General features: G+C 37.5%; 1 protein-coding gene across 1 annotated transcript in view; it reads right to left on the reverse strand.

Annotated features, from left to right (window-relative positions):
• The window catches only part of AGTR1 (angiotensin II receptor type 1), a 52,404-nt gene that overhangs the window by 23,111 nt on the left and 3,159 nt on the right, over positions 1-26,134 (reverse strand). The window contains exon 2 of the mRNA XM_052641178.1: positions 18,545-18,626. The gene's annotated coding sequence lies outside the window, so the exon portion shown is untranslated. The remainder of the gene's footprint in view (positions 1-18,544; positions 18,627-26,134) is intronic.

Raw genomic sequence — 26,134 nt, forward strand, 5'->3', positions numbered from 1 at the left:
TAGAAACACCAGGGAAAGCAGAGACACAATGGTGGAGTAGAAGGACTTGAGCTTATCTCCTCTTATGAAAACATCAAAAATCACAACAAATTGCTAAAGAACCATCAATAAAAATAATGCCAAAAAAGATATTCTGCATCCAAAGACAAAGAAGAAGCCACAGTGAAAGAGTAGAAGGGGAGCATTTGTGATACAATCAAATCCCATACCTGCCAGGCTGGCCACCCATAAACTATATGTTTGCCCTTTATCCCTGTAAACATACACAATTACTATATTCTAAATGGGGTCTTCATTGTCAGACTTCCCAAGAAAGTCTATTTTAACCTATAATGTAGTTGAATCTATAATCTATAATGCTCTGCCGTCATGTGCTTTCATTGAAACAACTTGAATTAGAGATTTATAACATTTTATTGCTGGAATGGGCCCTGGAAATTACATGCTCTGGGGTTCACATGTTTAAATACTTACAGGCGCTGGGAGTAACAGAGATGGGTGAAGCAGGCATGGTGGTGGACCTTTGCCCTTTCTCAGAGGATGTGGGGATGGGGAATCTTGATTGTGTCAGTTGTGACTGGGTGAGATACAGGCTGAGTTTTTTTTAAGGCAGGCTGGAAATTTCAAACTTTAGATGGAATATCTTATTTTGAAATGTTTTCAACTAAAGTAAATGGAAAAAAAAAGCAACACTGCGTGGAACTAAACAGAACTCTTTAGCAGATCAAATTTAGCTCTAGGAGTGCCAGTTTACAACTTAGGATCCAAATTTACAAATAAGAAGCCCCAGCGACATGCTGCAGACACCCATTCCAGTGTTTTTATAATAAGTAAATACTTCAAGTACACCGCCATTAGACAACTCCCTCCCCAAATTCCATTTCCACAAGCAACAACAACCCATGACAGGATTTTCAGGTAGCAGGAAGACACCTGCTACCCATCAGAGATATGATGGGATGAGGTTATTACCCACCCCTGCTTTCATGAGAGGGCTGCCCTGGTGGCTCAATGGTAAAAAATCTGCCTGCCAATGCAGAAGACTCAGTTTTGATCCCTGGGTCGGGAAGACACCCTAGGGAAGGGAATGGCAACCCACTCCAGATTTCTTGCCTGGAGAATCCTATGGACAAAGAAACACTAAATAGCAACAACTCTCATGAGACTGCTCTGGTGCAGAGTCTGAGAACTTGTGCAGAATGGCAGCCAGGACTGTGTCCTTGATTATTTGATCTTGATAGCAATTTATCTTTCCTTTTTCCTTTTTATATTTTGGAGAATATACTGTTAGGTTTTCTAGAGCTGTGTTGCATTTCACTAAAGTGATGTCTCCATGTAGGTGAATATAGCACACAGTCTGTGAAATTTGGTTACTGCATGTTATTTTAACTTTTATTCAAAAATATCATCTAGTGCCCAAAAGATGGTCAGTAGTGAAAGCACCTGATGTCATTTCATAGAGCCATAAGGATCAAATGGTCCTGGTTATATAACTGGTGATGAGGTTAAATTTTAAAATATTTTTAGTAAGTACTAAAAGATATTTATTTTTGAAAACTTCCTTATCAAATGTTTTTAAAGTGAAATGTGATATTCCAAGCATGAAATTATCTACACATTTGTGTTTCAAGGCTGCGTTTGTGTTTCTGATACTGTTTTCTAAATTCATTTACTGTGGTTTAGGAACACACACACACACAAAAGTACCTAGAGAGACTATATGTGCTATTGACAAGGTGAGTACATTGAGGGAGTTACACATAATTAATACTGGAGGAATATGGAGTATGTCTGATGAATAGTAACATTTGGCTAGCATATACATTTCTTGGGATCATGAAAGTGAAAATGTTAGTCACTCAGTCATCTTCAACTCTTTGCAGCACCATGGACTGTAGCCCGCCAGGCTTCTCTGTCCATGGGATTCTCCAGGCAAGAATCCTGGAAGGGGTTGCCATTCCCTTCTCTAGGAGATCTTCCCAATCCAGGGTCTCCTGAATCACAGGCAGATTCTGAGCCACCAGAGAAGTCTTAGCCCTAATAAAACTTTTTAGACAAGTAAGTTTGTTTTTTAGCTGGGTTGGAGAAATAGTTGAATTCTCATGAGCATATTCTGAATTCTGTAAAAAGGCAACACGTACATTTTGGTTAACTGTTTCATGACCTGGAAGAACACAGTTCATGATTTTATACATAGTGCCTTGGATGGGAAGAGTGGAGAGCTACAAAAGTACTAACTTCCATTTTAATTTCATTTTGGGTGAAGAAAACAAATTTCATGCTTTTTCAAGCTGTAGAGTTTTCTAGTGAGATAGAAAATCAAGATAGGAAATAGTGGACCAATAACGTAAACTCTTAGAATTCAGAAAATGCCATGTTGAGGACTGCTAGCTGCTACTTTGTTGAGATATCTGTGCTACAGTGGAGTGTCAGTCCATCTGACAATGGTGCCATTTGCTTCAGGAGCCAGAGACAGGCTGCAGAGAATTAAAGTGAGATGAGAAAGGGCCAACTGGAGCCCTTCAGGAAGTCTGTTGTCTTCAGACGGTAAACTCCTCTTAAAGGTAGTATTCACCTGGGAATTTCAGTATTAAGCAAGTATGAAGTATTAGGCTGCTCGGATCAAACTCATAATACAGGGAAGAATATGGTGCAGGCAGTGGAAGGAATGTGGTCAAACCAAGTTTGAGTTTTCAGCTCCAGAAATTCTATTTCAGACTTTTTAATATTGTGTATGTTGCTTCAATATGTTCAAACATTCCTCTGGCTTCTTGAACATATGGAATGTAGTTATATAGTCATCCAATGTCCTTGTAAATGAATTTTATCATCTGTGTCATTACTAGGTCTGTTTCTATTAATTGACTTTTTTTTCTTTTTATGGATTTTTGTTTTCATGCTTCTTTGCATGCCTGATAACTTTTGAATGGATACTAAACACCATGAACTTTATTTTTACTTTGTTGGATATTGGATGTTCTTGTATTCCTACATAAATTCTCTAACTACGCTCTGGGAAGCAGTTAAATTGTAGTTTGATTCCTTCAGATCTGGCTTTTAAGCTTGTTTGTTAGATGAGATCAGAGCAACATTTGTGTATGTTAGTTGCTTTTCAGTCATGTCCTACTCTTTGCCACCCCATGGACTGTAGTCCGCCAGGCTCATCAGTACATGGGATTCTCCAGGCAAGAATACTGTAGTGGATTTCCATGCCCTCCTCCAGGGGATCTTCCCAATCCAGGAATTGAACGTGAGTCTCCTGCATTGCAGGCAGACTCTTTACCATCTGAACCACAAGGGAAGCCTAGAGCAGCATTTAGTCTAATTTTTTCCTATTCCTGAAGCAAAACCCTTCTGAGTATGCCACCTGATGCCCCATGAGTTTTGAGTTCTGCCCCTCTGGCTAGTGGGAATTTCTGGTTCTGTATCATCTCTGGGGTTGTTGCCTCTAATCCTTTCGGGAGATTACTCATTCACATGCACTGCAGCACAGAGGGGACCTTTCAGATCTCCATGCTCTTTCTTTGTAAGGCTCTCCAATGTCTGGTACTCTGCTCTGTGAGCTCTAGCTCCTTGCCTCTCTGGACACCAGCTCCATCCCCTTAACTCTGGGGGACTTGGGAGCTCCTTCTGGAGTATCCTTTTCTGAGTTATGGCCTGGCACTTTCTCCAGGCAGTGATCTGGGGCTTACTCCATTTGTCTCCTCACCCTCAGAGAATACTGCCCTTTGATGGCTGATGTCCACTGTCTTGAAAATCATTGTTTCATATATATATATATATATATATATATATATATATATATATATAAAGTATATATCTATGAAGGTGAAGGTGAAGATGAAGGTGAAGTCACTCAGTCATGTCCGACTCTTTGCGACCCCGTGGACTGTAACCTACGAGGCTTCTCCGTCCGTGGGATTCTCTAGGCAAGAATACTGGAGTGGATTGCCATTTCCTTCTCCAGGGGATCTTCCCGACCCAGGGATCAAACCCAGGTCTCTCACATTGGAGGCAGATGCTTTAACCTCTGAGCCACCAGGGAAGCCCATATATCTATATGACTATATAATATTTCAGTAGCTGTTTTAGGTAATAAAGTAAACCCCTCTCACTCAATCTTGGCCTGAGTTTGACCTACTTTTTGTGTGTTTTATTTTGGAAGAACTATGTAGCATCCTCTTGTTTGTCTATTTATGAAATAAGGGTAAAAATGTAATGACTAATCATATAGTAGAACATATAGGATAGAACATGTTATAGTCTATAAGATTAAGCAAAGGGGCAGCCATACATTGAGGGTGGACTCTAAAAAAGGACCCATGTGGGGTGACCCTCACAGGATCTCCTGAGCACTCCTCTCTTGCTGGAACAGGGATATGTGCCTTTTTTTGTTGCCCACATATCAACTAATAACCCCATCCTTCAACTTGTGGACTTGCTGATGAAGGGTCTCCAGGCCAAAGGCAACTTGACTCCTCTCAGAACCAATGGGGCAAAAGCAAATTTAGCTGAAACACTTTGCCAAAGCTATCCTGCCACATAACTGTAGTACCTCAATAGAGTATATGTGATTTATAGTTTAAAAAAGTAGTTTTCTGATTTACACCTTCATTTGAAATAGATCACCATATTCACCAAACTCCTGTGAAGCAGAATGCATAATACTATTAGTTGCAAATATCTGCCCCAAATTATAAGCATATAGAATTTATTCAGCTTATAGTTAATGGATCAACATTTGAAAAGAAACATTTTTTTTTTAAAGAAAGGTATCTTTCTTCTGAAATATTACAATTCCAACTTACTAAAGTAGTAACATAAGTGACTACTTAAAATTCTCCAAGCCAGGCTTCAACAGTACATGAACTGTAAGCTTCCAGATGTTCAAGCTGGATTTAGAAAAGGCAGAGGAACTAGAGATCAAATTGCCAACATCTGTTGGATCACTGAAAAAGCAAGAGAGTTCCAGAAAAACATCTACTTCTGCTCTATTGACTACACCAAAGCCTTCGACTCTGAATCACAACAAACTGAAAAATTCTTCGAGAAAGGGGAATACCAAACCACCTTACCTGCCTCCTGAGAAATCTGTATGCGGGTCAAGAAGCAACAGTTAGAACCGGACATGGAATAGTAGACTGGTTCCAAATCAGGAAAGGAGTAGGTCTAGGCTATATATTGTCACCCAGCTTATGTAACTTATATTCAGAGTACATCATGCAAAATTCCAGGCTGATGAAGCACAAGCTGGAATCAAGATTGTTGGGAGAAATATCAATAACCCCACATATGCAGATGACACCACCCTTACAGCAGAAAGTGAAGAACTAAAGAGCCTCTTGTTGAAAGTGAAAGAGGACAGTGAAAAAGTTGGCTTAAAACTCAACATTCAGAAAACTAAGATCATGGCATCCGGTCCCATAACTCTATGACAGATAGATGGGGAAACAATAGAAACAGAGACAGACTTTATTTTTTGGGCTCCAAAATCACTGCTGATGGTGACTGAAGCTATGGAATTAAAAGACGCTTGCTTCTTGGAGGAAAATCTATGGCCAACCTAGACAGCATATTAAAATGCAGAGATATTGCTTTGCCAACAAAGGTCCATCTAGTCAAAGCTATGGTTTTTCCAGTAGTCATGTGTGAATGTGAGAGTTGGACTATAAAGAAAGCTGAGCACCGAATTGATTCTTTTGAACTGTGGTGTTGGAAAAGACTCTGGAGAGTCCCTTGGACTGCAAGGAGATCCAACCAGTCAATCCTAAAGGAAATCAGTCCTGAATATTCATTGGAAGGACTGATGTTGAAGCTGAAACTCCAATCCTTTGGCCCCCTGATGTGAATAACTGACTCATTTGAAAAGACCCTGATGCTGGGAAAGATTGAGGGCAGGAGGAAAAAGGGTCGACAGAGGATGAGATGGTTGGATGGTGTCACTGACTCAATGGACATGAGTTTGAGCAAGCTCTGGGAGATGGTGATGGACAGGGAAGCCTGGCATGCTGCAGTCCATGGGGTCGCAAAGAGTTGGGCACAACTGAGCAACTGAACTGAACTGAATGTGAGTGAAAATATAATAAAATCATATGGCTTTTTTACTGCATGTTTATTTAGGCCAAACCAGTATGAAGCAGCTAGATTAATTACTTTTATACTGTTAAGTACTGTACATAGTTAATTATTTAATCTAAGTCATATCTGAGCCAAACCTGTAAATTACTGTTCATGCAGGGCAATGATAATTTATGTACTCCCTCTGTACTACAGCCTGTTAATATATTATTTTTGATTTGATATTAGATGTTAAAAGTTTGCAAGAGGCCTTTCAAGACTACTCCATGACATAAGTTCTAAAATTATGGATTTCAAAATTAAGGTTGACAACATGGTATGATAGGAACTTATTTAGACGATGGATTTTATCTGGAAAATATTCTTCCCACATTTTACTCTGATCCATTGACTCTTATGGTTTCAGCTTGTGCTTTTTATTCTGCCTGATTTTATGATGCGGACGTTGCTTTGGATGCTTAGTAGTTTTTCGGCATGCACAAAACTTGATCTCAGGCACCCTCCAAGTGTGGCTAATCAGATTTTTAATGGTAGTTACAAATGCCTAATGAATTTAAGTGCTAGCAAGGTGCTCACCATCACCATGAACTCACCAAACTAAACAGATGACACTGAATCCATTCTTAAAATGTAAGATCAACTTTACATTACTTGAGTAACAAGTAATATTTGTACATAGTCGAATGAAAGAGAAATTTAAAAGTCTTATAAAGTAAAAAATTAAATTTTGAGATACTAATAAAGTAAAAAGAAGAAAAAGATGAAAAAAATCAGTAAAACACAAAGTTTAATTAAAACAAATAAGAGATATTATAGAGTATGCTTGCTGCTCCCCATGTGGTCCTGCAATGCCAGCATTAGCATCACCTGGGAGCTTTCTAGGAAAGCAGTCTCAGGCCCCACTCCACCTACTGAGTCAGAACCTGAATTTTGCAAGATTTTCCAGGTGATTTGTGTACTCATTCATGTTGGAGATGGACTGGTCTAGAGAGACATGTAGTAATCACCAAAGCCTGTGCAGGGACCCAATAGTTAGCCCCTCATATAGACAAAACCACCCCAATCACTGAGCCCCAGCCTAGTGGAGAGAACTGGGGAAAGGACAGACCAGCAGTGGCTGAGTGAGTCTCTTGCATTTTCAGAGGGAGCCCTTGGAGTTTAGAGGAAGAAGAATCTCACGGAGGCAAAACTGTGGCCAAGGTAAATAAAATATTTTTTACATAAAGCTACTATCTGCTAGCTCCATACCTATAACAAGTGAATTGGATATTAACCTTTCAGAAGAAAAACAATATAGATTCGGACTTCTTGGTGGGACTTTGATGGGAGGATCCTTGCTTGTTTGGGGAGAACTAAGAGCATCTAAAAGGATGGGAAGTGCTCCATCTTTCCTTGCTACACATTATTACCTTTTTTTCAATATGTATGAAATATGTGAATTTTGCAACATGAGTAGTTTTAACTAGCAACTGTCTTTCCTCTTTAAAATGCAAGCACTTGATGTACCATTTCCTTTCCCGGCAGAGGTTTTCAAGCTGTTCAACCACTAGAGGTCTGTATTACCTATTAAAAAAAAAATGATACTCAACTGGTTGTCCTTCAGTTCTCAATTTCAACACCTATTTCTGTGTTTTAAGATTTAAAATCTTCTAAAAACATAATGCCAGGGAATAAAAATCACAACACTTTAGGAAATGAAGGAGAAAAGCTAGTAGGAACCCTTCCATTCAGAAGGGTGCCAGGTCTTTCCCCCTCTGACCAGGAGACAACTGAGTACACCTGCATACTCAGAAACACAGAATCCACAGCCAGTTACAAATCTGGGGAACACGTTTATTTTCTGGAAAACAGGTTTTCCACCAATATATTTTAAGATCTCTGTTTTCATTTTAAATATAAAGCATTTGTTTTCTTCTCCAAAGCAATTCAGTTCTCAGTATAGCTCAAGCTGCACCCCACCCCCTGATAGTCCTTAGAACACCAATTTTACTACTTTTATGAGGGTTTTTAAATAAGAATTTCTTTTCTTGGTGACCCAATGTTAGACTAAAATTAATGCTCTTTCACGCTTAATTTATAAGACTTTGCTGCAGTTTTATAAACAAATGCATGAGTCTTGGGCTAGCCTGGTTGGAGCTATATTAATGATATAGCTAGCGGTCTTGACTGCAAGTTGAGTCTCCCAAGTTTTCGCTGGGTTCCATGTTTGCCAGGGATTTTTCACTAGCATAGCCCATTTTGGGCCTGCCTTCTGCCAGCAGCAGCACTGACTAAGCCTTCCAGAAATCAGAAATGAGCTGTCCTGTTTACAGGACACCCAGTTAATAGTGATGAAACCTTTCCATAGCATTATAGGGTGGGCCTCCTAAAACACTACACGCTCATATATTCACACACTTAAATGGAATGGTATAACACACTACAGAGGTAAGGAGCTATAATTTACTGAGTATGTATTGCAGCAAGGGTTTGGGATTTAGAGGCTGGATTTTCATCGATTCTAATTACTCCTGCATTTGGAGTAAGTGGGTACATTTGTTGCCAGGCAAGGTGTAATGCTATAAGCCTTGCCTTCTTAAAAGGCATTATGGCATAATGTTCCTGGCCTGGAAAGCCTCCAGAAGCATAAGTGGGTCTTGTGTGGCTTCTCTCTCAGTCTGTCACTTTATTAAAACACAACAATTTGCAAGTGTTATTTAGCAGATCAGCTGGGTTCATTTCAAAGGCTAATATTTAACAGAGGGGAAAATAACTTACCCTAATCCTTTTAAGAAGTGTTTTCTATGTATTCTCAGGCAATTTGCCTAGTGTTTTCTATAGATCTCAAAGCTAGGATTCAAGGACAGTTTTGTAATGTCTTATACTGCGTATCTTGGAGAAGGCAATGGCACCCCACTCCAGTACTCTTGCCTGGAAAATCCCATGGACAGAGGAGCCTGGTAGGCTGCAGTCCATGGGGTCACTAAGAGTCGGACATGACTGAGCGACTTCACTTTCAGTTTTCACTTTCATGCATTGGAGAAGGAAATGGCAACCCACTTCAGTGTTCTTGCCTGGAGCATCCCAGGGACAGGGGAGCCAGGTAGGCTGCTGTCTATGGCGCCGCACAGAGTCGGACACGACTGAAGCGACCTAGCAGCAGCAGCAGCAGCAGCAGCATACTACGTAACTATATAATCCAAATGATCAGTTCTACAGCAGAAGGAAACTAATTCACAGTGCAATAAGTTACACTGCAGACCACATAATTTAAAGTGGTTAAGTTTTTCATTTCCTGTTGAATTTCTGCATATGGCTGGTGGCATATGAATTAACAATTTTCTCACTGAAATGTGACAGAAAAATATCTGCTTTACCCAATCCTGAACATTACTTTCAGACCTCCTGACTCTTCTATTATTATTCAAAATTATGCTAGCTTATGCTTGTATCTAATAATGTATAAATATATTAATTAAATATTAGCACAGTGTTTTTACTTGTGCTAATTTGCTTCAATCATGCCTGACTCTTTGTGACCCTATGGACTATAACCCATCAGGCTCCTCTGTCCATGGGATTCTCCAGGCAAGAATACTGGAGTGGGTTGCCATGCCCTCCTCCAGGGGATCTTCCCCACCCAGGGATCCAACCTGCGTCTCCTCTGTCTTCTGCATTGGCAGGCGGGTGTTTTTTTTTTTTTTTTAACCACTGAGCCCCCTGGAAGCCCTCACACTTGTATATATATATATATATAAATGCTAATAGTGTAGCAGTTAATTAAAAACAGAGAAAGGAAGATCTCAGGCTTTGGAGAATTTGATGAGTTACATCTGGGGGAGAAATGAAAACTAGGATGTTGGAGTTAGTTCCAGATGCCAGTTCTTGTCTTGGTTAGTGATATGATGGACCCCTTAGACTCACTGTGAAAAAGTGAAGTCAATGAGAAAACCTAACTTGTAGCTTTGTTTTTGTGAATTAAGTAAGAAAATGGAGATGAAGTGACTGACCCAGTGCCTGACCAAGTAAGCATCCAGTTTTAAAGATGTTAGCTAATGCATTCTTTTTGTATCTGCATTAAAAAACCCAGCAATATAATACAACCGCAATAATCCTAGTTATTTTCAAGTGTTGTGAGAAGGCAATAAGACCCAGTATATGAAAGTATCAGGCTCTTCCCAAAGTGATCTCCCAAAAGGTTTCACCCATGAAACTAGACTGTAGGTTGGGAGAGTTTTAAAGATGATTCATTCTTGAATTTTTAATTTTTTTTGAGTGAGAATATTGTACCATTTTGATTACTTTATAAATCTCACTTATTTTTTTCTGCTCAGGATGATGACTTAAGTTTGCAACTCTACTAGACTAAGAAGATATAATGTTACCCCGAAATAAGATCTAACTATAGACAAACTATTTGCAGGGCAGTTAAAAAGATGAAGTTAAGGATAGGTTCTACCTCAGGGAATTGAAAGAAAAAAATATGATGCTTAAAATACTATTTTCAACCCTTATATTACCTTACCCCCCATGATTGAGATAAGTTTGTTTTGCCTAAAATACTGTATAGTGTCTCCTTTCAGGAGAAAAATCTGTGGGAGAGGAATTTGAAGGAAGCTGTGACCAACTAGCTTTTTATTAGGGACAGAATGCTGATTAAATTTCAGGCATTATTTTAACTCAACTTGTCTTCCCAATACGATTTGGGTTTAGTGTGAACACTGAGGTATTTTGCAACAACCGCTGGCGAGAGCAAAGACCAACTACTGACATAGAACTAAAAGGTTTTACTCAGAGGAGAAGGACTGGACTTTGGCAGTTTGGCCTTTGTGCAGCAATTTCCAAGGACACACTTGAGTTTCAAAAGAGATATGCGCTTCCTGAAATTACAGGCCCTCGCCTGGACAAGTCAGTGTCAATTCAAACCACCTTTCATGTTTTTATGTGAGAAAAGGAAAGCTCCTCATTTAAAGTTGCATGTTGTATGTTCCCAGAATGTCCTAGTTCTTTTGTAAGGGCTGATTTTATGAGATGTCAATGATATGAGGGGTCCTGGGAAATAAATTCCTATGTCATTGTAAATAATTGTTTATACCATCAGCAGCCCTGGGACCTGGAATTATGTCAGAAGTTCTTCTGGGGTTATATTTCATTTAGAGAGCCAGTCACACTTAAGGACTGAGTCCCTTATCTTTTGTCAACTCAGCACAACCTTGTTTCCAGAAGCCTCCTTCTATCACCACCACTTTGGAAATAAAATCTGCCTTTCCACTTCAAACTGCATGCCCTATAACTCCTCATGCACAGGAGAAATGTACAAAAATATTTTACTATAGCATTGTGAACTATAGCTATTGGGTATTGTTTTTCTAGAATAAAGGAAATCATATTGTTCCCCCTCATTCTGTCCATAATCACTTCTCATTTCTCACTTGAGGGAAGTCTCTAAAGGAGGCCTGTAAGGCACAGGCCTATTTGGGGGAAGCATGACATCACAGATGATTCGGTCCTTGGCCCTATCGGCTGGAAATAGTAACTAAGTCCTTTGTCTAAGCTGGTAAGAGAGGAGCTGCAGAAAATCAAATTAGCAGGAGAGAAACTATTCGTCTTCATTTTCTTGTTTCCAGCCTGCAAATACAGATTGTTAAATATGCCTGTTCTCTAATCCTCATTAGGAAATCTTGAAGAATAGCAGGACAGGAAAAAAGGCATGAGGGTTATGAGAAAACACCACCACTAAAAAATAATACAAAGTCAGAATCGTTCCTTCTCATTCAGACTGTCTTATGTGTTTAGAAATGGTAGAATTTGAGGTTTTCTGTTAAATTATTTTATTTCAGTTATATGTGGATGGATGCCACATACACAATCCCAAACATATCATTTTATTTTGAATTTTCTTTTTCTTGGACTTGAAGAGAAAATAATTTAAATGGAATACCCAGTGTATGAAATCATTTTGCATTCCGTGGTAGCCCCAGGAACTGTTAAATTCACCGGTATATGTCAGAAGGCAAAACCTTCACTAACAATAATCTAATGGTGATGCCATGCACCACTAAATCTCTGTTATGGGGGGTTTTATTTTCAGGCCCACAGACATGGGATTACAGGTCAGTGATAGGCAAAGTATTCTTGAGGTATACCAAAGGCGCCAAACGTATCAGTGGGTGGTCCTGGAGGAACTGACATCAACTGCAGATTTTTAATGATTAGAGTTCTAGTAGTAGTCACTGATGATGATGGCTACTGAACCAGTCAGGGGATTGAATCATGTACCTGACTTCTCTTCAAAAATCTCTCCTGTGAAAATATTTCACTACATTTCAAAGCAGCTTCAGTCATGAAACCTTTCCAGTTTAAAATGTTCATTTATTCCCCTCTTCTAGCATCCATTCTAAATTATGTCTCTAGTCTGTCTGTCAGTTGATAGCCTTCAATTTTTGCTTTACGGATACTGGTCTGTTTGCTGTGTCTTAAATATGCCATTGCATTGCTGCCTCAGGGCCTTTGCACTTGCTCTGCTCTCTCCATAGATCCATCTTCCTCCACACAGTTCCTTTGTTCTTACTAAGGAGGCTTTCCCTAAATTCCTTTTAGAACTGCATCCTTCTCCCTCACTGCATCTATACTCTATTTCCATTCTTCATGTCATCTAACGTACTCTATACTTTAACTTTTTTTTCCTGTCCACATGCACTGGAATGTTCTGTGAGGGTCAGGACTTTTGTCTGCTTTGCTCACACTTTGTCCTTCATGTTGGGAATAGTAACTGGCATGTAGGTGTCCAAAGAAAATACTTATTGAGTAAATAACAGCAGAATCTGTTGTAAACTGCAGCCCTAAATAGGAATAACTTGTGTTTAATATAATTTTCATTCAGAAGACTTTACTCTCATGATATTTCTTTGATTTTCGTATTTTTGAAGTCAGAAGAAAGAAACTTTAGGGTTACCCCATACCTGCTCAGCAATAAACTTCTGGGTCACAATAGTTGCAAGCTGAAATGCAATCAGGATTGAACCTGTCTACCTGTGGTTTTAAAGGTCAATAGGACCATGAAGACATTTCTAAGTCATACTGTTTTTTCTATCTCTTTCCAACTATTCACTCAGGCTTGGGTATGTGCCTGATTCCACTTTAGGACAGGAATATTCAACTGATAAAATCTAATTACATTTGCTTCCCAACTAAATTGCATGTCACCTTCCCCTCTTGTGATGGAAATGGCCCCTCTTGGGTCCTCAGCGTCTGATTATTGCAAACCTAATTGATTTGCGACATTTCATTAATAAAGTTAACTAAAACTAATTATACATATTGAAAAGAAGTTTCCTGTGAAATGAATTATTCTATTTAGCTTAAGGGTTCTTAACTGTTAGAATGAATTGTTGAGGAGGATTGAAGCATTATTTTCTCTTGAGATCTTTATATATATATAAAATACATATATATGTACATATAAATATGGATTGGTGGATGTTTATACCATAGTAACTAAAAAAAGGAAGAAAATGGTTAAAAATGAAGGTTAAAGATAACAAAACATCCTCCTCAGAAGATAAAAATCACAAAATAGGTTGTGCATAGATCTCTTCATTTTAAGATGTTAAATTGGGATCTGTTACATTTATCATACAAAGGAAGCTAAAATCAATTTTTAAATTGTTTGACATGTATTATTTTATTCATAGCATAAATTTCTCTTCACTGAACTGGTTCATATTGTATTTCTCACTCTTTAATTCAGATGCCATGTGTCTAATTCACCAATCTAATTAAATCAAAATTCTAGCATAAATCCAGAGGGAGCCTATACTATTTCAATTGCCCCAAACCAAGCAGATGCATTGTGGGTCAGTACTTTTCACAGGGTCATTTTCAACATTCCCTATTTGTTCAGTTATATGTAGATAAATATGTTCTACATAAAATGAAGATGAGCGTTCATTAATGGTTTGCTGCTAAGTCACTTCAGTCGTGTCCGACTCTGTGCGACCCCATAGACGGCAGCCCACCAGGCTCCGCTGTCCCTGGGATTCTCCAGACAAGAACATTGGAATGGGTTGCCATTTCCTTCTCCAATGCATGGAAGTGAAAAATGAAAGTGAAGTCGCTCAGTCATGTACGACTCTTTGCGACCCCAGGGACGCAGCCTACCAGGCTCCTCTGTCCATGGAATTTTCCAGGCAAGAGTACTGGAGTGGGTTGCCATTGCCTTCTTTGCATTAATGGTTTAGAGTTGAATAAACCATGGCTGGGCCATTACTGTTACAGAATAACCTTCTGTATCACGTAAGAAGCTGTTCTCATCAATGACTTGAATTTACATTGCTTTTACACCGCCAAAGCAGGTGCCAAAGGATTTCCTTCTTTGCATTAAGTAAGACACTGAGTTGTTTTATCCTCTTGCTCTGTATACTGACTGCACTGGACAGACCATGAGGCAGCTAAATGCCCATCCTGTTCTTTCCCCTTGGCCTGAAGCATCATTGAGGAGTCAAGGTTCAGACACTAGGTCAAAAGATAGCCTTTTTCCACTGTCTGGTTTTATCTACAGTGGCTTTGTTTGCTTTTTATGGTGGCCAGTGCTGTGTGCAGAAGTATTTTGGCTTTGCCTGGGTAAAAGGAGAAGGAAGGCTGCTTCCGATGGGACTTTGGACTTGCGATGTGACATTGTTCCTCTTGTCCCAGGGACGCCCTGGGAGAGTCCAATCTTTCGTTTCAAATCTGGAAAGGTGCCAAAGACCTAATTCTAGATAACTGGTTATTATCTGCCAAGTTTGTACTGTACTATTACATTTCTGAGATATTTTAGATATTCCCTGAATTAAGTCGTTTTCAGAGTCTTAAAACGAATGACTAGCTAGCTGAAGGGAGAGGATGACAGCACTTCTAGTACTGGTGAAAAGTGCTTCCTGCCAGCAAAACCAGACCATGAAATTAAGAGGCCAATTCTCTGAGCTCTTTTAATTATCAAAAATATTAATAGAACCAGTTTAAATTAGAATCTCCTATATAGTTGTATGCTGTGCATATCTAGCTATATTATTTAAACCTAGGATGAATATTACTGTGAATAAACTATATGGATAATAGGTTATTTATAGTAAACCTGTTATTCTATAAAGAAAAGCTATTTTTTGGTTTATTAAAAAAAAGAACTCCATAGACAGCTAACATTTACTCTGCCTTTTTTTCATTGGTAAGATTTGGATTCATATTTAACAATTCAAAACTGGGCCTACACCTCTATTATTTATGCTTTCACTGAAACATGATACTATTAAATGTGTAAAGGAATATTGACTGGGTAGTTGTGTCTTTTTCATAGCTAGTTATATAGCTATTTCAAATCCTTGATGCTTCAATGACTCAAAGATAAATTTGCTTTTAATTTCTTGCCTTATGTAACATATAACCATTAGTCCAGGAACCAAATTTAATTGAACTACTAGATATAAGTGACTGGAAAATAATTGAAACTGATATTAAGTGATGGGATCACAGTAGAGGAACAATGGTGAATAAGAAGTTTAAGTATACACTATAAAAGGGGGTGATTATATTAATTAAAATTATAAACAAGCTATTATTCTTTTTTATACAATAAGTTGGAAATCCAGAGACTATTAATATAATACACATTTCCATAAATGAAATAGAAATAAATGATCTAATAGTTATTTTGTTTGGTTCTTCAGTTGCTTAAAAAAATAAAGCTTTAGTAAAATCGGTATGATTGAGACCCATCTATCATTGTAGGAAAAATAAAATCTTACAGAATATAAAGAACAAAGAAAAAATACTGGCCTTTAAAAATGACCCTACATCTTTTCTAGTTTTGCTTATTTGGAGACGTCAGTGATTCAGTAAAAAAGCCAACAGCCATATATTAGGTCAACATAACTATGTGTACAATTTTTCACAATTTTTAAGGAAACAAAAACCTCTAAAAACAAAAATCTCTAAAAATTTTATAAGAATACATAAAATATTTAAATAAATATTTAAGTAAAACAGTTAATTCCACATATCTTAATATGCAATTAAATAGGAAAGAGGAAAGGGGCTTGTGAGAGCCATATACCAGATAACCTACAGCTAAGAAAATTAGCATTTAAAAAATATTTTTAAATTTCAAAAGACATATAAAAGAGCCCAAACCTTTCTTACCAAGTAGCCAGGGAAGTCTACTGCATTATTAATAATTTCTTTATAATAGCACTGTCAAGCAGAACTTTCCATAATGATAGAAATGTTCTATATCTGTGCTATTCAGTACAGTAGCCCCAAACGACATGTGTCCATTGAGAACTTGAAATGTGGCTAGTATCATGGAGGAACTCAGTTTTTAATTGCATTTATAATTAATGTAAACAGCTACATGGGGCAGATAATTACCACAGATTTTAAGCTCCTGAATATTTTTATTCTTTTATATCTATTAACCATGTTTTCCCATTTATCATAAGTAGGTTTCAGCCTAAGTATTTTTGTTTCTACAATATAAAACAAGCTCTGAAATGCTGTTTACACATTACTGGTTTAAATCGATAAAAGATCAAAGTTCTGTAGTTGTAAGTTGATGAAAGTTTTAAAGTGACAATACAAAGTTCAGAAGGCCCTTGGAAAACACTTTTTGTATTTCAATATAATGACCATGGGTTGGGACGGGGGTTGAAGATTCTTCCAAAGGCAAAGTTGCTAGTTAGTGGAAGAATTGTATGATGTTAGTTCTTCAGCGGAAAATAACTTCTTAGAATTAAGCATGTTTTTGCTCATTCATCTGAAACTTAAAGGTCTGAAAAAGTTTAACATTGTATAAGATGTTTTTGTTCAGTGTTTTCTTATTTGTAAGCAAAATGTCATAGTTATTTGGAAAGTTTTACTACAAATGTATGAATGTTAATCAGAAACTTAGGGGCTTCCAAAATACAGGAACAGAGGCTGATCTAAGGACCATTTCCAGGAGGAACGTCCCTGTATTACTATCCTTATTCTTCTACTTTAAGCCTGAGGGGGTGAATATGTAAAGAGCTCCTTCTGTTCAGTACTCTTAGGATGTAAAAGAAAGCTTCTAGTTTTGGTGTCTTCCTAACTTGGACATATATTTTAATATATTTTCCCAGAGCTGGATTTTTGCTGAAAATGTGCATAGCCCAGCTTCCAAAATTTCAACTACATCTCACACACAAAAAAACCCCTAAAGATTTCCAGTGGCAGAACTCTGAAGAACGTTACTATTTTTGTCTTCCAAGATTAAAGTAGTCCTAAATAGTTTTCTAACACCACTGTGGACTGCCTTCCAGCAAGTGTTTCCTACTTGTCAATCAAAAAGACTAGTTACCTCTAACATATGTCTGCCCACCGACCACCTATCTTATCTACCTTCTACTTTAATAAAATCCAGCCGTGACACATTCAGAAAGGGACAAGCTACTCTTTTCACTTTCCTTAGAGGAACTAGAGAATGTCTCTCCTGTTAATTTGGGAAGCTGAGGGTTTGTTCTTGGAGCTGAGTTTATGTTAGGAGAAAAAAATCCTGCTAGCTGGGTAAATCAAGGAGTCTTTTTATGAAAAATATCATACAGTCAGTGTGATAGGAGTTGAACAGACAGAGCACCCCCCTAGTTGCTCTGTGAGGTTCTGAGTGGAATGCCCCGCTGTGTGACTCCATAGGGCTTAGGTCTACCAGGGGTTAAACTGCTGTGGCATTAAAGGCTACCTCTGTACCCAGTTTCCGAGACCTTTTTTCTATACCTTATTGGAGTAAGGGAGACTTTTCTAAGAAGGAAACCCTGAGACATTCGGGTTTTCTGAACGTGAATAGGTGGCTTCAGGGTTTATAGTCTTTAGACATATGCCTCAAGAAGTGAGATCTCGGGATCACAGAGCACCAGTTGCCCATTTGGTGGCTGATGAGAGAGCGTGATCGTTTCCCTCCTGTCCCTCCTAAAGCCCTACATCGTGTAGAAAACACTGCTCAGAACAGTCACCTATGACCATGAGGAGATCCCTGCCAAAGGGTTGCAAATCTCTCACATGGTGTATCATCAATACATCAATATCTTGGTAATTCTGACATTGTTTACACTTAAAATCATGTTAGGGGGACTTCACTGGTGGTCCAGTGTAAGATTTCACCTTCCATTGCAGAGGATATAGGCTCAGTCCCTAGCTGGGGCGCAGAGATCCCAAATGCTTTGGGGCCAAAAGGCCAAACGATGAAATGGAAGCAATCTTGTAACAACTTCAATAAAGACTTTAAAAATGGTCCACATCAAAAAAAATCTTAAAAAAAATAAATTCATATTATGTATGTTCTTTATATATTGGAAGGAATGGGCTCAGAATGTCATTCTTTTCTACAGCTTCTGTTTCTGTCACCTGACAATAGTGTGTGTGGCTTTTTGTGTTACCTTCACGGTTGACACATTAGAGAAAATTACTAACAGATACAATGTTATAGGTGTAAGCCAGTTACCTGGATGCAGACCTTCTGGAATGGCTTCAATGACTTAGTCAGATAAAACCTGTCATTTTAGATCAGCTTATCATACATCAATCTGTAAGGAAAAAAAAAACAAAAACATTAAGTGATTCACTGAAAAAGGTCAGGTTTTTATTTTCTAATTTATAAAATAAGCATTAACACTACATCTTAAGAATGTTTTTGAATGGAATGAAGCCATCTGTCAACATCAAGAACATATTTTTCCTTATACAGACTTAGGCTCTACTGGGTGACCGTCTGTCAAGGGACCTCGTCCTCTTCCTGATTATAGTCAACATTTTCCCTCATACCCTTGTAGATGAATGCTAGAGAAAGTGAAGAAGAGTTTTTGGGTCAACAATAATGCAATTTCTAAGGCATTTCTGTAGATATAACTACTAAATATAAGAAACATCCTTATAAATTAGATTTTTACTTGTAAATTAACAAACTTTGATATATGATTATTAGAGTATAACTGCTATACAACATTGTGTTAGTTTCTGCTGTACAATGGAGTGAGTAATTTATATGTATACATATATCCCCCTCACTCTTGGACCTCCTGCTCACCACCCCTGCCTCCATCCGACCCATCCAGGTCACCACTGAGCAATGAGATGGGCTCCCTATGCTTTATAGCATGGTAGTGTGATTCCGTTTTACACATGGTAGGTAGTGTGATACATAATTCTTTTCATACAAAGCTTCAGTTCAAGTTCAGTCACTCAGTCGTGTCCAGCGCTTTGCGACCCCATGAACTGCAGCACACCAGGCCTCCCCGTCCATCACCAACTCCCGGAGTCCACCCAAACCCATGCCCATTGAGTCGGTGATGCCTTCCAACCATCTCATCCTCTATTGTCCCCTTCTCCTCCTGCCCTCAGTCTTTCCCAGCATCAGGGTCTTTTCAAATGAGTCAGCTCTTCACATCACGTGGCCAAAGGATTGGAGTTTCAAGTTCAACATCAGTCCTTCCAATGAACACCTAGGACTGATCTCCTTTAGGAAGGACTGGTTGGATCTCCTTGCAGTCCAAGGGACTCTCAAGAGTGTTCTCCAACACCACAGTTCAAAAGCATCAGTTCTTCGGTGCTCAGCTTTCTTTACAGTCCATCTCTCACATCCATATGTGACCACTGGAAAAACCATAGCCTTGACTGGATGGACCTTTGTTGGCAAAGTAATGTCTCTGCTTTTTAATATGCTGTCTAGGTTGGTCATAACTTTTCTTCCAAGGAGTAAGCGTCTTTTAATTTCATGGCTGCAGTCACCATCTGCAGTGATTTTGGAGCCCCAAAATATAAAGTCAGCCATTGTTTCCACTGTTTCCCCATCTATTTGCCATGAAGTGATGGGACTGGATGCCATGATGTTAGTTTTCTGAATGTTGAGCTTTAAGCCAACTTTTTCACTCTCCTCTTTCACTTTCATCAAGAGGCTCTTTAGCTCTTCTTCACTTTCTGCCATAAGGGTGGTGTCATCTGCATATCTGAGGTCATTGATATTTCTCCCGGCAATCTTGACTCCAGCTTGTGCTTCCTCCAGCCCAGTGTTTCTCATGATGTACTCTACAAAGTGTTATTGTGCCATAATTTTGAAAAGAAATCTCCTTAAAAGTTTTTTCTGTTTTAATTTTTCATAGAAGTAATATATATATGTGGTACAAGTGCCTAGTTATGGAAATGTATAAAGTAAAAGTACACATCTCTTAATTCTCTGATTGTCTCTCCAGATCTACTTCCCAGAGATATTTACTAGTAATAGTTTTTTATGTACCCTTTAGAACTTAAAAAAAAGTGGACCCATGCATATAAATGTGTATATCCATGGCTTCTCATTTTATGCATTATATGTTCTGTACTTCGCTTTCCTTTAAAAAAAAAAAACAGTAATATGGCTTGTAGAACTTTCTACATCAGATACACAAATCTATCTCACTCATTTTGATAGCTATTTAGTATTTTATTCATTGCTCTGAAATATGATAATTGATATAATCAGCCCCTAGTGGGCCTTGCGGGCTTTCCAGGTGGCTCAGAGGTAAAGAATTTGCCTGCCAATGCAGAAGACTCAGGAGACGCAGGTTCAAGCTCTGGGTGGAGAAGGTCACCTGGAGGAGGAAATGACAACCCATTCCAATATTCTTGCCTGGGAAATCCCACGGACAGAGGAGCCTGGTGGGCTACAGTCCATGGGGTTACAGAGTCAGACTAAGTGACTCAGCACACATCATGGGCCTTAAGGTTTTTTTTTCCCTTCTATTTCCCTTTTTTTGGATGTAAAAAAGTCTCAATGATCATATTTATATATATGCATTTTTGTCCTTATATGATTATACTGGTAGAATAAATTCCAAACATAATTGTCAATATAAATTGTTTATACACTCTAGGTTTTTGGAAGATACTTACAAAATGTCCTCTATAATGGCTATATGGATTTAAGATTAGCAAAAAATCTGACTTGTATAAAATTTTGCATTTTTTCTCAGTCTGATAAGTGAAAAATATATATTTGTTTTGGTTTACCTTTTTTTTGGTTATGAATGAGGTTGAGCTTCTTTTTGTTTTCTTATTTTTGCAGTTATTTTTCTACTAGTTTGCCTAGTTATGGCCTTCACTCATTTTTCCATTGGGTTCATTGTTTCTCATTTTAAAAAGCTCATGTCGAAAATTGGCATTTTACATGTAATGTGTGGCAAATAGCTTTCCTCTTTTGTGTTTGTTTCTGGTGCTTTTTACTACACAACCATTTTAAAATTTTTATTTAGCCAAATTCATCAATATTTTTCATTATGGTTTGGGGATTTTTTAAAGTAAGAAATTGTTTCAAGTTAATGAATTACTCAAGAAGATTGTGTAAAGGTGTTTTTTTTTTTTTTTTCCTAGCAACAACGTATACGAGTTTTCAAGTTTTACTATCACATTGTGGTACAGGAGCATTTTGGCATTAGAAGAATATATTTTTAACTTATTTTTTGGTGGTTTTTTTGTCATAGCAAAAATTTTCCCATGAGATATTTTTTCGTATAACATGCCACTCTGGTGTAAAATCTGTGAACTCTTATAGGGCTCTAGTATACCTTAGGGAAAAAAATAGAGACAGGTTGACTTGCCAGGATCATTCTCAGAGGGTTAATGGTGGTTGTTTATGATCTGAAATCTAGAGTGAGTTAGAAGGAAAGGAAAAGAAATTCCAAGATAAACAAAAAGTACGAATGGAGGCTCATGATAGGAAAGTCTGAAAGCACATGCCAAAAAAGAGGAAAGAAAAGTCACGTTTGATCTTAGCCTTGATCTTAATAATCCTCAAAAGCTTTAAAGATTTGTTATATATTTTGCCTAGTGTTTCTTATCTGTTCGTGCAAATATGCAGGCATTTAAAAAATCTCTAAGTGATTTTGCTCTCAAATCAGTGCTAGTGTAACTGAAATGTTTTTATTAGAACACCAATGACCCAAATAAGACATTTATGGCACCTTGACAAAAATCTATCAAAGACACACGCACACACACACACACACACACACACACTCTCTCTCTCTCTCTCTCTCATTGGATTTATGTTTTATACATTGCTGTATTCACTTTTAATTATCTTTCCTTGTCACTAGATATTTAAAAATATATACATATAAAATACACAATGACTGTATAATATTCCATCATATGGCTTAATGTAATGGGAATTTAAAAGAATAGATTTATATTTCTCGCAAAAATCCACTCTGTTAACCCAGTATATCAAACGCTAGAACACAGTCAGGAAATTATTACATAGGAATCACATCAGATTATTTTCCATTCCTGATAAAGTGGCAGCAATTAACTGTGTGAAGGTTAAGTGCTGGAAGACATCATGGTACAAAGCATTTTATGTGAGATGACATCATTTGAATGAAAGGAGAATTCGATGATTAAACCTGGGTTAATGGAACGTTCTTGTTCTAGCAGCATACCATGTTATTTACAAGCATGTAAAATGCATCTGAATTGCATAACAAGAAGAGTTTGGGTCCAAAAGTGAAGAAAAGCATATATGATGATGAAATTGTAAATGGATGAAGTTTAGAAGAAATGCTGTAAGGTTTTTCTTTCTTTTTTTTTTTCTTCAGTTTATTTAGGAAAAAAAAAAAAAACTAGTGTTGATTAAATTCAGCCACAGGCACAACTATTTGGGGTTAGTGAGATGAGCAGGACTGTTAAGAGTCACAAGAGAATCACTAGTACTTTATCATTGATCAGCACTAAGAAACTCTGCCTGCTAGTTTGCAGGATGTCTCCTGGGCACAAGTTCCCTTTTGAGCATTCACCACTTGGCTTTATGGCATCCCTGGGATGATTTTTGCCCTCATCTATAACTTACAAGTTAGACACTGTACTATTAGTGCTGCCGAAAGTTCTAGATCTAAGCAGCTGGTAACATTCTGTCTCCCAAGGATGTCCCTTTATCACGGAGAAAATCGTGGCTGCTTAGTTCTGTTGACATGCCTCTCCTCTCAAACATGATCACAGGGAGCCCAGACTCACCTCGGTCTTTTGACCCACATCAATGAGCCTCTGTCAAAACAACAGACATTTGACCCAGTCCAACTGACAGCTCTCAGAGAGTCTATATGCACTGGGAAAAATGTTTCAGAGACTCATCATTTGAGAAGTCACTGGCTTAAAATAAGGTACCCTTGTTTGCAGACTGACTGATTAGTATTATATTCAACTAAAGTTTTAGAAACTGTGCTTATAGATAAATGTGTTTATATTAAAACTATGCTTATAGATAAATATGTATTTATATTAAAAGGTGAAAGAGTGATGTATAATTTGAGTTGGAAAGATAAACACTTTATATATGTAGGATATGGGTTGTTCAACTCAGGAACTTTTTTAAAAAGTTCATCAGAACAGAAAGGCAAAAAAAGATAAATTTCAGGTAAGTTTTGGGAAACTAGAGATATCAAATTTTAAGTTTTAAGTTATGAACTATCATCGTTTTCTTACTTGTTTCCCAACTAAAGAAGGAATTCCTAGAATTTCTCATTATTGAAGTTAAAGGTAAGATGATAGGAAAATGTTATAGATCTTGCTTTTTTTCTATGAGGAAAACAGAACTTGATTTCCAATTATAACTTTCTAATAATTATCCAATAATTAATTGCTCCAATAATTAACTGGTCTTAAAAAGCAGGCAGCCTAATGTAGAGCAGACAGTGTGGGTAGCAACAAAGAGCACAGAGTCACAATTGTGTTCAAATCTTGACTCTAACAGTTACCAAAATTGGGTATGCTACTTATCACATTATTACTCAGTATCCCAATCTATAAAATGGGGATGAGGCAGTGACTATTATAGAGGGATGTCGTGAGGATTAAATAAAACACAGTGTTGAAAGGCTGAACATTGTTTGGCGCATTCAGCCAGTCAGTTCAGTTGCTGTCTCTCAGTCGTGTCCGACTCTTTGCGAGCCCACGAGTTGCAGCACGCCAGGCCTCCCTGTCCATCACCAACTCCCGGAGTTCACCCAATAAATGTTAGTTTTGTTAAAAATGTTATTTTATTAAAAAGTCAAGAAAGTAGCCTCTAGGTAATCATTTGAGCAAGCCGGAGGTACTGTCACTTGTGCTTTTCTAGCTTTAAAGTCCTTTCGAATCATGTGAAGATCTTGCTAAAATGCAGATTCTGATTCAGTCGGTCCAGGTGGGGTCTGAGAGTCTGAATTTCTAATAAGCTCCCAAGCGATACTCGTGATGCTAGTCTGGGGACCTTGACACCTGAGGTAAATGTGGCGGTTCTCAATAGGGAAGAAATGGGGAAAGAAGAAACGGGAAGTGCAGACAATACGTACAGATTTAAAACGCTTCCCAGGTGATTTTCATATGCTTGCCTTACCTGCTCTGTGATGCCTGAAGAACCACTGCTTTGATATTTCAACCTTTTATTCTTTTCATAGCTCTTTTTCTTATTCTTTACCTTTCTCTTGCCTTATTTTTTAAAATTTATTTATTTTAATTGGAGCTTCCTTGCCTTAGACTTTTAAAGCTTTAGATTTAAAGCAATTGTATTAATGCTTAGTTATTCCATTAGTAAGACTAAAGCAACACTTTTAAGTCACTTTATTGTAATAGGAAAGGTTTCTAACATTTCCTCAATATAAGGATCTGAAAATATATTTAATGTTTTCCACAAATTAAGCCAAAATCAGACAAATAGGCAAGAAAGTGACTTAAATAACAGAATACAAGGCGGTTGGGTGTGGTGCATACTATCAAAGGAGTTAAAACCCCATGGGGAAAGGAAAGCTGTGGTTATTATGGAAGGGGCCAGAATCAAACATGAAACCACATTAGATATTCCACCCAGTCTGAAAGGTAGAAGGAAGAGAGGGTTGTTTTTAAATGGCTTCCTACCCCAGTGGCATTGAGATGACTGGCGAGACCTATATCTAATATGTACTTAGCTTGACCAACATCTCTCTAGGACAGAGACCATTTTTATACTTCAGTGTGTCCTCAGGACCTAAGGCCTCTCAGATCCATTGCATTCCCTCAGTAAGTATCTTCTACTATTGTTGATATATTTCATACGTATAATTCTTCCTTTTCCAAGGCAGATAAGAGGAGCTTTGACTAAAATAAGAAATAACTAAAGAAAACTTATAGAGGAAATTAGCAATCATTAACTCTCTTTAAAAGTACAGAATTATATCCATATAACTTTTATTACAGTATATTGTTACAATTATTCTATTAAAAAAGTACAGAACCAAATGTATATATGTCAGTATTCTTACTCTGAAGTTAACTATGTAGCCAAAGTACTTTAATTCATTGATCTAAATGAGATTTTAACATCATCTGATGAAGAACAAAGCAGCTTTGATTATATGAAGAGAATAAGAAATCCCATAAAACTTGACCCAAACTGAATGGTTATTAATGCTATGATTTTAAATATTAAGGGCATGTAGAATTGGTACTTAGACTATGAAAAATAAAGCATACCTATTTCTTACCCATTTTTCCAATTTGTGTTAGAAAAGTAAATGGGCAACACAATTTAAAATATTCTTGCCTATAGGAAGGAAAATCAAATGATAACTGGAAGATTCTAGACACTTACTTCTAGTGTATATATATATAGTCTTTGTTAGTAAAATATTTTGAAAGAAATTTTGGTTTTCATAGTCAAGGAAATTTTCTCCCACAGTGATCATCTGCTATGAAGAGAAAGGATCAAAATCAGAAAACTTTTAATGTTAATACAACCACAGCTAAGATTCACTTGTCATGTTATGATTGTTCTAAACATATATTTTGTTTTCTAATTGTCAAGTTTGTCATTAAAATAACCAGCAAACAAAGCATCTGGCAAATTTATAACTCTGTAGATTTTTTTTTTTTGCTGTGATGTATTTTAGATGTATTTTAGAGCTTTAATAGGATAATAGTAGTAATTTGCCAAATCATTTGCCTATTACCTTAAATCCATAGAGATACTTCTAGATTTAAGATGGCTTTGTATATTAAGCCATTGAAAAGCTGATTTTTCATAGCTGAAATTCCTATTGTGATTACAAATAAA

The sequence above is a fragment of the Budorcas taxicolor genome, chromosome 1 (genome assembly GCF_023091745.1).
Source record: "Budorcas taxicolor isolate Tak-1 chromosome 1, Takin1.1, whole genome shotgun sequence".
Taxonomy (NCBI): domain Eukaryota; kingdom Metazoa; phylum Chordata; class Mammalia; order Artiodactyla; family Bovidae; genus Budorcas; species Budorcas taxicolor.